The sequence below is a fragment of the Tamandua tetradactyla genome, chromosome X (genome assembly GCF_023851605.1).
Source record: "Tamandua tetradactyla isolate mTamTet1 chromosome X, mTamTet1.pri, whole genome shotgun sequence".
Classification (NCBI taxonomy): Eukaryota; Metazoa; Chordata; class Mammalia; order Pilosa; family Myrmecophagidae; genus Tamandua; species Tamandua tetradactyla.
Window position 1 is genome coordinate 170,562,247 of NC_135353.1, and position 12,409 is coordinate 170,574,655.

Here is a 12,409-nt window from a genome sequence, read left to right on the forward strand (position 1 = left end):
ATGGATATGATACCCTGTGGGAATGTATGGCATTGTGATTGCATTAAATATGCCTCCCAAATCAATCATCCACTCTTTCAAAAAATGTACAATGCATGGGTCTTGTATCCAAAAACTGGAATAAGTGGTGGCCCTGCTTGCCATAACTCCCAGTTACCCACTTGAGGGATTTTTCGTTATCCTTCATGAAATTTTAACTCTCCAGGACAAGAGCAGTTGGGCTTTAGGTCTTTCCACTCTCCTTACTCTTACAAATCCATCACAGGAAAAGAGGATGGTGGAGATACTGGAAGAGCTGCTCCTAGAACTAATACAGTAAGTGCATCCAAGTGGTACAAATGCTACCACATCTCCCCCTCAAAAAACAGGTTTTTCTGAGGCATGTGCATTTTCCTGGGAGCACCCAGCATGCAATGGATGGTACTCTCAGCACATTTGAATCCAACGACCCCATCTGCAAGCTTAGGATGTCTGAAAGACCATTCCAGCTTCCAAGCTCTCCGCGGGATTGGCTCTGCCCTCTGTGTACACTGCATCACACTTCAATCCCATCTGTCCAATGTTGTCTCTTTCCCTCCCACAGCCTTTCTCCCCTGCATGTGAATCACAGAAACTCTCCTTAATAAACCTTCAGAATGCTAAGCTCCATGTTGGAAACTTTTCCCTGGGAAAACCAAGATCTAAACTCAACAACGTGAGGGTTTAGTTGTATCTGTTCTCAAGTCTTTTCTCATAGTAAATGGCGCCACTGTCTTATTGTGAATTATGTCCCAGGGCTGTACATTTCCTTTTTTTTTTTTTCATTTCCTTATATTCAACTCCTCACTAGCTACTTGAGTTTATAAACTTATAAGCTTGGTAATTCTTTGCAAGATGAAATATGTTGTCTTCAAATCTGCTGCTGCTTATTCAGTTGCTGCTGAGGGTCAATATAAAGTTGACTTACTTTACAAATGAGGTGAATTCTGGGATTTTTGTAATCAGGTCGTGACCTGTGAACATACATCTTCAGTGGGCCAGTTTTACAGATATCTTTGCTACTCGCTGTCATGCGACCATAATTTAAAAACTAACAGACGTGTTACTGGGCATAAGGTTTGTCTGCTCTTTTCTTTTTATCACAAACACACATCAAGGTTATATCTTGTTTTTTACTTCAGAAAGGTAAATATAGTACCTGTTGAACTCAGCAGGATTCAAATTCAAACCAGTAGATTTATAAGATAAAATGATGCACTGAAAGTAAGAGGTAAAAGTACAAAACAGAGAGCTTAAATGTCATTACTCAGTATGATGTAAAACTCAGGGTCAACATTTTGGTAGGCAAAAATAATGTGCAGTATTATAAATATTTTTAGATAAAGAAATGAACAGATCTAAATGTATATACAATCATATAGACATAAATATGTACCTAAAGAGGGAAAGAAGGGTAAGTTTCTCTCTCTCTCACTCACCCCACACACACATACGATAAAATGGGAATTCATCCCTTATCAGCCATACCTGGTGTTCTACTTTGCTGGCTGCCAGAATGCAATATACCAGAAACTCAATGGCTTTTAAAAAGGGGAACTTAATAAGTTGCAAGTTAATAGTTTTTAGGCTGTGGAAATGTCCCAATTAAAGCAAATCTATAGAAATGTCCAATCGAAGGCATCCAGGGAAAGAAACCTCGATTCAAGAAAGCTGAGGAAATTCAGTGTCTCTCTCTCAAGTGGTAAGACATGTGGCGAACACAGTCAGGGGTTGTCTCCCAGCTGGAAGGGCACATGGAGAACACAGCATCATCTGTTAGCTTTCTCTCCAGCACCCCAGGAGGGCTTTCCTTCTTCATCTCCTAAAGTCACTGTCCAGTGGACTCTCTGCTTCGTGGTTCTGCAGCATTCTTTTGTCCTCCTCTGCTCTCTCTGAACCTCCCACTCTCTCCAAAATGTTTCCTCTTTTATAGGATAAGACCCACCTAGAATAGGTGGAGACGTGTCTCCAGTTTAATCCAGTTTCACACCCACTCTTGAGTGAGTCACATCTCCAGAGAGATGATTTAATGAAAGTTTCAGACATATGGTGCTGAATAGGGATTAGAAGAAATGGCTGCCTTTCCAAAATGGGATTAGGATTAAAACATAGCTTTTCTAGGGTATCTACATCCTTTCAAACTGGCACACCTGGTACCTGTAAAGCTGTCCCTCAAAGGGACATTTTGGTCAACATGCATCAGACTAAATAGGAGAGTTGGTGGCTGAATCTTTAGATCCATGGGAATTGCCAGCATGTCTTCAGAAGAGCTGGAATCTTCTGTCCTCAGAGATATTCTCAGCTATTGACTTTCTTGTAGAATGCCTTTTATATGGCAGTTTACAAACAGCAGTTTCCATGGTAGTTATTCATAAAGCCATGAGTTTATAAATAATTGTAACTTCATCAGTAAACAGCCTGGTTGGCACTGATTACTGTTTCTGTGATACTCTGTCATTTTATTAATGATGCTCTTTACCTTTGGAGGACCATAAAGTGCACTGGATGTCAGGTCTTCAAAGTTACAGATTTTAATACCTTAAACATATTGTGAGGACAGTGATATTTCTTTGTTCTGCTTTCCTGCCCTTGGCAATGTAATATGTAGTTTATGATTGCATCATCCAACACTTTCGGTATGCCTCCAGCTATGAAATTATTTATAAAATAAACCTTTCAATATATGACAGTTTTTGATGAAATATATGCCAGTTTGAAATGAAAGAAAAAGTTTAAAATTGTGCTGGAAATTCCCATGCAGCCCTCTCTCACCGTTTTCCTTGTTGTCATATTAGTTCGGCGTATTTATCACAGTTGTTGAACCAACATTGTTACATTGTTATTAACAGATGTCAACACTTCATTTGGAGTTCCTTAGACTAATGCTCCATTTTCTATTGTAGAGTCCCATAGTAGAATACTTTGAATCACGTCACCTTAGTCTTCTCTTGGCTGTGACATTTTATCCCACTTTCCTTGGGTGTCCTGATCTTGACAATTTGGAGGGATGCAGAACCGCCTTCCATTTTTCATTCCCACCAGCAATGAATCAGAGTTTCTTTGGTTCCGTATCCTCACCCCAGGAATTGGTATCATCAATTTTCTGGATTTTATCCATTCTGATAGAGGTGTTGTGGTATCTCATTGTTTAAATTTGTAATGACCTTATAAAATATGATGCAGAACATCACACATTTCTTTATTCCACATGCTCATTTACCATCTGTATACCTTCTTTGGTGATACCATTTCAGATATTTCTTATATATGTAATTTTTAAATTTTCATTGAATTTGAGTGTACATTGCATATTTTGCAGATATGTATTTTGCACATCTGTTCCCCATTCCTTCAGTGTTCTTAATATCGTCTTTCACAGAATAGAAGTTTTTAATTTTAATAAAATCTAAAATCATTTTTTTCTTTCCAGGGTGATGCTTTTGGTATTGAATCTAAGGCCTCATCACCAATTCTGAGCATGCCTGGATTTTCTTGTTTGTTTTTCTAGATGTTTTATACTTTTTCTCTATATATTCATACATGATTCATTTTGAATTATTGCTTATGAAAGACTGTGAAAGATCTCTGTCTACATTCATTTGCTTTTTAGTATGCATGTTTCAACCACATTAATTGAAATGACTGTAATTTGTCCATTCAAATGTCTTCTCAGAATGTCAGAGATTGGTTTGAATGTATTTGTGGGCTCCATTTCAGACCCTTGATTCTGTTCAGTATTTTCTGTTAGTCTATTTTTGTGCCAATGCCATGCAGTCTTGATTACTGTTAAAATAAGTCAAGAAATTGGACGTCTTGAGACCTACAACTTGATTCTTCTCTAGTACTGTGTTGACTTAATATGTATTTTGCATTTCCATGTAAACTTTATAATCAGTTTATTGATATCAATATATTAGCTTAATGGGACTTGATTGGGATTGTATTGAATGTATAGATGAAGCTGGAGAAACTGAAATCTTAAGAATATTGATTCTTCCAAATCACTAACATGGAATAGCCCTCTATTTCATCAGTCCTGTTGCTATTTTGCATATAGATCCTGTACATTTTTTCTTAGATTTGTACTTGAGTATTTCCATTTTCTCATGTTATTTCTTAAACTGAAAATTCCAGTAGTTCATTGCTGGCATCTGGGGAAGCTATTGACTGTTTTATACTGCCTTCATGTGCTCTGACCTCGCTGTACTAACTGACCACATCTGGGATTTTTTTTATATATATTATTTTAGTTTGTTAAAGCTGGTGGGGTGCAATGTACCAGAAATGGAATGTCTTTGAAAAAGGGGAATTTATCAAGTCGCTAGTTTACAGTTCTAAGGTCATGAAAATGTACAAACTAAGGCATCCAGGGAAAAATACCTTGATTCAAGAAAGGCTAATGGTCCAGAACACATCTGTCAGCTGGGAAGGTATGTGGCAATGACTGTTAACTTTCCTTATTTCATATAGGAATGTGTTTTCCTTCTGCATCTCCAAAGATGACTGGCTATGTGGGCTCTGTTGGGTCTCTAGCTTTTTCCAAAATGGTTCCCTCTTAAAGGACCCAAGTAAGCAATCCCACCTTCAGTGGGTGAGGAGACATCTCCATGGAAACCATCTAATCAAAAGTTAGCACCCACCCTTGGGGGTATCACATCTCCATGGAAACAATAAAAAAGATCTCACCCAGCAATACTGAATGAGGATTAAAGAACATGGCTTTTCTGGGATACAGGACAGTTCCAAACTGGCATATATTTTATTTGGGGTTTCCTATATGTATAATCATACCACCAGTATAACTTCTCTCTTTGGTTTATTGCAGTCCTTTGGGATTAAGAAATGATGTTGAGTAGGCGTGTTGAGAGTATAGCTTTAACTTGTTCCTGGATTTAGGGTAAAAGCATCTATTTTCTCAACAGTAAGCATGATTTTAGCTGTAGGTTTCTTAAACATGTTCTTTATGAAGTTTAGGAATAACCTGTATATTCATAGTTTTCTATGACTTTCTTATCATGAATGAATGTTGGCATTTTCCGTATCAATAATAAAGGTGTATGATTTTCTTTTTTAACCTGTAGATGTGATGCATTATCTTGAGTCTTCCTGTATTTTTCTTTTACCATGTGATCAATAGTTATAGCCATATTTTCATTATTGATAATTTATCATTTTTCATTTATCTTTTTTTGTTGACAAGACTAGACTTACAGATTTTGGTGAACTTCCCAATGGGCAAAATGAATTTGATTGATTTTTCTCTATTGCTTTCCCATTGTCAGTTTCTTTAATTTCTGCTATATGTTTTATTTTTCCTTTCTATCCTTACTTTAGGCTCTCCTTACTATTCATTTTTTAATTTCATGATTCTGAAGCTTAGGTTTTTGATAGTGGATATTTCTCAATTAAATGTATTTGATGCTATAAAGTTCTTATGAGGCAAGTCTCTCTCAATCCCATGTTTTGTTATTGTAATTTCATTTAATTGAAAATATTTTAAAATTTTCTCTGGAACCATTTTTTACCCTTGTATTATTAAAACATATTGGTTAATTTCCAAATATTTGCAGACTTTCCAGCTTTCTGTTTTGGATATCCAGTTTAATTTCACTGTGGTCTGAAAAGATCCTTCATAGGATTTTTGTTAGGTCTTATACTGATTTAAAATGTTTCATGGCTCAGAATGTCATCTTAAGATAGATGAGAGTGAGTGTTTCATGCAAGTTTGGGTAGACTATTCTAAAAATATCAAGTAGATCAAGTTGATAAATAGCATTAGTCAAATCAGCTATTTCCTTACCGGGTTGCCGGTTTGATCTATTCATTACTGGAAGAGGTATGCTGAAATCCACAACTACAACAATCTCTTTCTTGTTTCAATTCTGTTTTTTGGGTCTCCTATGTTAATGCTCTGGTAGGTGTTGTAACCATTTCTTGAAGATCTGACCTCTTCAACATTATGTAATGGCCTACTTTATCCCTGATAGTTTTATTTATAGTTCAGTTTTAGCTGAAGTTAATATACCCCTTCCAGTTTCTTTCTAGAAAGTTTCTATTAGAGGAGTTGTAGGTTTGCAGGGAAATCATGCATAAAATATAGAGTTCTCATTTCTACCTTATTATTAACATCTTGCATTAGCGTGGTACTTTGTTGCAATTGATGAAAGAAAATTCTCAGAAATCATACTATTAACTATAGTCCACAGCTCAGCCAAGGTTCGTTATTTGTGTCACACAGGACTCTGAATTTTAAGTTGTTTTTTGCTAGTAATACATTCAACCCTAAAATTTAACCTTTTAACTGCATTCAAATATACATTTCAGGGTTATTAATTATAGTCACGGTGTTGGGTTACCATCACCACCATCCATTCCCAAAACATTGCCATTCATCTATTTAGAACCTCTGGACAATTAAAGCATTTGCTTTCCACTCCCATGCTAGGTCCTGGTAACCTATTATATGCTAGCTTTTGACTTTATGAGTTTGCTTGTTCTAATTATTTCATATCTATGAGATCAAACAATATTGGCCCTTTGTTGTCTGACTTAGTCTACTCAGCAAATCATCTTCGATAGTCACCTATGTTGTCACACATGTAAGAATCCCATTCATTTTAATGACTGAATAATATTCCACCATATGTACATACCCCATGTTGTTTATCCATTCAGCATTTGATGGACACTTGGGTTGCTTTTCCCCTTAGGCTACTGTGAATAGTGCTGCTATGAATGTCAGTGCACAGATTATCTGTTTGAGTCCCTGCTTTCAGTTCTTTTGAGTAAATAGGTAGAAATGGGATTGGGCCATATGGTTATCCTACATTTAATTTTCTGAAGAACTGCCAAAATGCCTCCCACAGCAGCTGCACCGTTTCACGTTTACATTTCAGTATTCCCTCTGCAATGCTTGCAATTTTTCATTTTTTGACTAGTAACAAATCTAATGGATCCTTTCCTAGTGGTTTTCATTTGCACTTCCCTTTTGACTAAGGATGTTGAGAATCTTTTCATGTGTTTTTTGGCCATTTTAATATGTTCTTTGGAAAATATGTATTCAAGCATTTTTGCCCATTTTTAAAAGGAGTGTTTGCCTTTTTGTTGGTGAGTTGTATTTCTTTATGTATTCTGAATATTAAACCCTAAGTGATACGTGGTTTCCAAATATCTTTTTGCATTTTGTAGGTTGTTGACTTACCTTTATGATAAAGTCCTTTGATACACAGAGGTTTTAGTCAAAGGAGACTCCCTATATCTATTATTAGTTTTGTGACTTGTGCTTCGGGTGTAAAATCTAAGGACACAATGCTTAATGCAAGGTCCTTGAAGATGCTTCCCTGTCTTTTCCTCAAGAAGTTTATACTTAGGTTCTTAATAAATTTTGAGGTTTTTTGTACATGGCATGAGGTAAGGGTCCACCTTTATGTTTTACATACAGACATCTGAATTTTCCAGCATCAGTTGTTGAAGTGCCTGTTCTTTCCTCACTGAGCACAACTGACACCATTCTAAAAATCAGTTGGCTGTACCTGTGTTCATATCTGAACTCTCAATTTGAGGCCAGGGATCCATGTGTCTTTCCTTGTGCCAGTACCATGGTGGTTTGATTACTGGGGCTTTGCAACAATAGGGGAATTGTCTTCTCTGGTCTTGGGTCTTGTACTGGAGTTCTGTTTTCCAGTGGCCTTAGGATTTCCCCTGTTAACTGCAATTTGAATGTTCCTTCTACTCCCCATTAAACAGATTCTCTCCCTTTTTGAGGTGGTCCATTGCAGGAGTTAGGCATTTTCTCTGAACTCCCACAGTCAAATGTTTCTTACACTACATTTTCTCTTAGTCTGCTTTTGCCTGGAGGGTGAATTCTGGGAGGTTGCATATCTAGGACGAGTTTGCCCCCAGAATGTCCCAGTTAGAAAAAAGCCAGTGACACATAAAGGGACTGCCAGCCAGCTCCAAATGACCCTGGGGAGATGATAAGAGAGGGTCTAGAATGAATTTCAGAAATTTTCTTGCCTAAAAATTCCTTGGTGAAATATGCCAAAGATAAATTCTCTCCTTACCTAAGACTGAACAAACAGTTGTACACTTTGGATTTCCAAGCAGTTAAATGAAAACACCTATAGTTTGGACAAAAGGGTCCCTACTCGAAGGACCCATTGGAGCCCGAGAAGCCATATTGTAGATGCACGGTTTAGGAGACTGAGGTGAGAGAAGGTATCTCCACACTCCTCCTTCAGCTGACCACTTGTCTTCTCATTATTAAGGCTTAGCTCTGCTTGTTCACTGGTCTTGTTTTCTTCAATTGTGTTCTCTTTGAGCCCAGTTATGCCCCGCCCTTTTGAACATGCTCCTCTCAATGTAGTCCAATAGTCTCCTACAGTGAAAAGATAGAAAATAGAAAGATTTAATGTCTAATCACGTTCCAGCCTTTCCACCCTAGTGTTATCTCTTTCAAGAAGGATAACTTCAAGAAGGATAATTCCATCCATTATGTGAATTCAAACCATTATCCCTCTTTTGAGGCTCTTAAACTCTTGAGCAACCCTCTTCCTAAAAGTACCTGTCAAGAATGAAAGATCCAGAATCCAGAATCATGCCCAAGGGTCATAAAATCAGTCTCAGGCCTAAAGAGAAGGGATTCTTACCTGCACAGCCAGACCATGAGGCAGAACTCTTACAAGCAGAGTGTGCCTCATTCCGAGTGTGTTGAAGGAATAAGGACTGGGGGCTGCAGTCCCGACTGAGTAGTATCGGTAATCTCCATGAGATGAGAGAAAGTGAGGTTATGCTCAATAAGACATATAAGAATGCCTAATCAAGGGGGAAAGCCACAAGAATCCTTACCAAGTGAAGTTCCTATCTCGGAATAGGCTAACAAGAATTACTAAACAAATTTCTGGGTCATCCATTTTAGCATAGCTCCTATTGGCAATGAAGTATGACCAAGTCAGGGGACCATTACTTTCACATCAAAAGTCCTTCATTTGAAAATGCTCTGAGGTGGTCAACCCAAGTAAAGTACAGTTAAATCCCAAAAATGAATGTTAGAGACAAACTGTGTAACTTTTTTCTCAAGTGTTATCACTAGGAATTGTCCTCGGGGACTATCCTAAACTTCATGCCTCAGAGTCCTTCAGATCTTTCTGTGCGGATATGAAAAGAGATGTGAATACGAAAGGCAGATGGTGGGAAGGTGTCGGCGGGGGAAGCTCCAGGAATCAGTCCTTCCATCAAGACAACTGCTGAGCTGACAGGAACTTGTCTGAATCAACCCCTTTGACACGTCCGAGCCTATGGTAACACTATGAGGCATCCAGAGATGGACAGAAAGTACAGGGTAGTAAATTGCTATAAAGATCTGTGTTTTATGTTCCCTGCAGTGGCTTCCAAACCCATTTACCCAGATTCAGCACCATCCCAAGCAAAATCCCAACTACTTTCTTTCCAGAAATGGAAAAGCCAAGCAATTAATGTAGACGGGTAAGATGCCCCAAATAGCCACAGCTCTCTTGAAAATAAAGAATGAACTTGAAAGACTCATACTTCCTGATTTCAAAACTTAATACAAATCCACAGTAATCAAAACAGCATGGCAAGGGCATAAAGACAGAAAGACACACACGTACACACATACTATATATGTGTTTGTATATTTATATATATTTGTATATTTATATTATATATATCCTTCTTTATACATATATAAATTATATATATATAAATTAAATTATATATATATATATTTAAATTATATGTACATAATTTAAAACAAAGGGGTGCTGACATACTCCAAGATATTCCTATTCCAAGAAATGCATCTGGAAACTGTCATGCATGGACATTAATTTGGACAGGAATAGTTATATTCCACTAATGTCAAAGAGCAGTTTATAGAAAGAAAGGTAGTATTGTTTCTATCCACTGTTTACCTTACGTTTTATGTTCATGTGTCAGTAATTTTGAATGGTTTCTGTTTCCTCTTTGTTTTCAGTTATGGTCCTTATTTGATTAACTAAACGATTGACATTTCATTCCTTAGTGATATTTTACTTTGAGTCAGCCTGTGGATATAGTCTATTATCAAAATGGGCATTGTCATTTAGATATGAATTCTTTGTCACTCCTGAGTTATTGTTGAACATGAGCTTGTCCCACATGTGACAGAAAAGCCAAGGGCACCAGTGATCAATCATTGAATATTGGTCATTGATTGATCATTCCCAATGGTGGGTACTCACAATGCAAGAAATGGCTCATCTACTTGGAATGATTTGATGATCTCTCTTGTCATCTTTAGAAATCAATTATAGTATAGACCAACATTGTCTTTTTTGCAAGTGTGTGTTACAAAGAACATATATTCTGGAGCACATCTATAAAGCATTTGGTCTGCATTCAATAAATACTGAGGCAATGCCTGAGTGGGCCAAGCTGGGTTTCAGCCTGGAAACTTTCTAGAATGAGCAATAAACAAGGTAAGGACACAGAGTGTTCTGGGAGTCCCATCTTGGGTGGAGACAGGGAAGCATTTTGAGCAGAGTTCTAAAAACAGTTGGGGGAGAAAGTTATGTATATATCTGGATGAAGAATATATGAATTACAAGGTCTTTTGAGAGGTCCATTGAGTTTATCTATCAAAATGCAAAACATTTGGTCATCTATGTTTAAACAATTTGTAAATCACTGATAAATATAAAATAGTTAATTTGTTGGTAGTTTGGGCTATTAAAACACTAAAAAGCTAATTTACAATCTAGTCATTATGATACATCTAAAATAGCTAATTTAGACATCTCTATGCATCAACATATGAATAGTCTCTACAATAGTACTAGCTGAAATGCAGCAGAAATATAGTTCTATTTTTCTTATATCTAATTTTGTACATGGTTAATGCCAACACTATATACTGTTGCATTGTATTCATATGCCTTATGGAAATCTATGAGTATTTATAATAAAAAAGCTCATCAAACTGTCAGAATACTTAATTCTGGCAAGGGACAATAAGTGCAGGTTTGCATGGGAAATATTTTCTTAATAATATTTTATTTTAAGTACATCTGCACATGGTACCATAGATGCTTTTGCCAAGTTTGAGGATAAAGACTATGCTGGCTTACTAAAATGATATGGCAGAATTCCTTTATTCCCTTTCTGAAAACTTTGTCTAAATTTAGTGGTTTTTTTCTTCCTTGACTGCTTTTAAGAACTCTGTAGTGAAAACTTCTGGACCAGGAAAAGCTTTCCTGGACCAGGAAATTTATTAATTATCAATAATTTTTATATTAATACTAGAGTTTAATGTCTTTAATAGGTAAAGGACTATAGAAACTTTCTCTTTCTTCTTTTGTCAATTTTGGTAGCATAGTTTCAAGGTATGTTCCCATTCCAAAGTTGTGGAATTTGAGGATATGATTTAACTTACAGAGTACTCATCATACCTATAAGTTAGGTCATGCATGTGTTGTATAATGCTCACAAAAGTTTTCAAAGCGGTTTCTGCCAAGTCCTGTCTTCTACATCAGTTTGGTTGGTTGGATTTCCCTCCCTCACTCTCTACTTTTGCCTATGTGTAGACATGTTCTCATGCCAGTCATCAGAACCCCAAATGCATCCGCTCTTTTATGCAAGAAGCAAAGTTAAACCTCTCCCTTCAGATCTTCCTCAATACTACCTCCTGCCATGATAGTATTAGTCATTCATATTCTTTGGTTTTTGCAAGTAGAAGGCCATTTGAGGCTTGTGGTAGTTTTCATCTGCATGGGCCCCCAGAATAAAACAGGTTTGGAAAGTGAATCCATTGTGCAGAAGTGAATCCATTGTAAGTAGGACCTTTCAATGAGTTAGGACCTACCTCAATCATGAGAGGTCTTGAATAACAGGATGATGTTCTTTAAGAGAATGAAATTCAAGGGGCAGAAGGCCATGGAAGTGAAGGGCTAAACATTAGCTGAGTCCCCAAAGAAGGAGAGCAGTCTTTGAGAAGCCACAATGCCATTGTCATGTGACAAAGTACCCCAGGACCAAAGATCACTGGCAGCCAGCCCCAGAGCCTCAGTCTTTGTGAAGACAGCCTCACTTTGATGATATCTTGATTTGGAATTTCTTTTGACCTAACAAGTGTGAGCTAAAAAAATTCCCATTGTTTAAGCCAATCCCTTGCACGATACTTCCTTGAGCAGCCAAGGAAACTAAAGCAGAGGCTGTGTGTCTCAGGAAGCAAAGAACCCATTTACTTTATTCTCCCAAATACTGTTTTGTTCCCGTTTTATCTCCCTACCACAGTGGCCATGTTGACTGAACACTTGGGACAAGTTCTGTGTCCATGTTGCAAGATCTATAGGTTATGTATGCCTTTTTATCACAGTATGTGATAGGTGAGCTC

At 37.2% G+C, this 12,409-nt stretch overlaps 1 protein-coding gene and 1 long non-coding RNA gene across 9 annotated transcripts in view; one reads left to right on the forward strand and one right to left on the reverse strand.

Moving 5' to 3' along the window:
* The window catches only part of LOC143672201 (uncharacterized), a 101,432-nt gene that overhangs the window by 47,080 nt on the left and 41,943 nt on the right, over positions 1–12,409 (forward strand). The gene's annotated exons all lie outside the window — the stretch shown is intronic.
* Positions 58–12,409, reverse strand: part of LOC143672198 (uncharacterized) — a 57,457-nt gene continuing 45,105 nt past the window's right edge. For both annotated transcript variants that reach the window (XM_077147081.1, XM_077147077.1), the window contains one exon: positions 58–8,395. The gene's annotated coding sequence lies outside the window, so the exon portion shown is untranslated. The remainder of the gene's footprint in view (positions 8,396–12,409) is intronic.